Source organism: Octopus bimaculoides, chromosome 21 (genome assembly GCF_001194135.2).
Source record: "Octopus bimaculoides isolate UCB-OBI-ISO-001 chromosome 21, ASM119413v2, whole genome shotgun sequence".
NCBI lineage: Eukaryota > Metazoa > Mollusca > Cephalopoda > Octopoda > Octopodidae > Octopus > Octopus bimaculoides.
Genome location: NC_069001.1, coordinates 32,617,539 through 32,619,225, shown reverse-complemented (window position 1 = coordinate 32,619,225; position 1,687 = coordinate 32,617,539). Strand labels below are relative to the sequence as shown.

The window sequence follows — 1,687 nt, the reverse complement described above, 5'->3', positions numbered from 1 at the left end:
TGTGTGTGTGTGTGTGTCATCAATATAAATTTAGTATTAAGAAATAAAATTTCATTAAAAAAAAAAAACAGCTCTATAGTAAACCATATTACATAATGCTAACTTATATCGCTATTTTTCCATGCCAAACATTTATCAGTTTATTTTATGCTCATTCTTTAATGCAGTCGGCAACACCCATATTAGTTCTCACACAAAAATGCCAGTTTTCTCTGAAGATAGGGTGGGAGTGGAGCAGAGAATGTTCAAAGATAGCATAATGCAGAAGTTCGGTCTGGGCTATTTTCAATGTATTCTACTATACACAAAGTGGGGATTGGATACAGTTACTCTAAAGTGGATTTCATGATAAACAGAAAGAGGGGAAAACTCTCAAATAGATTGATGTAGTCTCCTTTAATGCATGCTGCAAAGAATTGACTCATGAGTTTCAAGTATGATGGTTCGTAAGAGGTCAAAAGCTAAGAAAGATCCTATCACATGAATGTTTCCACCAGACCTACTCATAAAATACCAAAAGTTCAATGAAATGAAAGTATTTGCATTTGTTTAGATTTAACATGCTCTCGTCATCATGATCATTATAATCATAATCGTTTTAATGTTCACTTTCCCATGCTTGCATGGGTCAGATGGAATTCACTGAGACCGATTTTATACAGCTGGGATGCCTTTCCTGTTATCAACCCTCACCTGTTTGAAAGCAAAGAAATATTTCCCCATGACAGGATAGCTGGAAACAAATGATATTGCTTATATGATGGTGACACTGGTTTACAACAACCATGTGCAGTCAAGATGAAAAGGTACACACACACACACACACACACACACACACACACACACACACGTTTTAATTGCATGCTTGTTTTAATTTTCATTTTATCAATTCCACTCACAAGGCTTTGTCCAGCCTGGGGCTGTACTAGAAGACATTTGCTCAAGGATCCACATAGAGGGTCTGAAAAAGAAACTGTACAGTTGGGAAGGAAACATTTTTTGGCAAGTCAGGAGTTAAGATATTTCCTTCCCAACCATTTGGTTCTAGGTTCAGTCCTGCTGGGTAACAGCTTCAGCAAGTGTCTTCTACAATAGCACCAAACTAACCAAAGCCTTGAGAGTGGATTTGGTAGATGGAAACTGAAAGATGCCCATCATGCATGTGTCTTTGTATCTGACAACAACTGTTGGTTTGTTTACATCCCTGTAACTTAATGGCTCAGAAAATGAGACCAATAGAATAAGTACCGGGTTTAAAAAATAAGTACTGAGGTCACCTTTCAAGGGGTGCTCCAGTATGACCACAGTCTAATGACCAAAAGAAGTAAATGATAAAAGATAAGTACGAAGTGTAATGACTACTGATCCAACTCAATTGAAACTGTTTAATTGCTTAACACTGAGATCTGACTAATTTATTTGACAATATTAGGAATGTTCAGAGAAAAAAATTGTATTTAGAGCAGCTGGCATTTTGATCATTTCATTTCAATTTTTTGTATATATAGACATATATACAAACATTATATATATATATAGACATAGACATATATATAGACATATATACAAACTTTATATATACATAGACATATATACAAACTTTATATATACATAGACATATATACAAACTTTATATATACATAGACATATATACAAACTTTATATATATATATATATATATATATAT

General features: G+C 33.9%; 1 protein-coding gene across 8 annotated transcripts in view; it reads right to left on the bottom strand.

Moving 5' to 3' along the window:
- Window positions 1-1,687, bottom strand: part of LOC106882013 (epsin-2) — a 102,038-nt gene that overhangs the window by 33,021 nt on the left and 67,330 nt on the right. The gene's annotated exons all lie outside the window — the stretch shown is intronic.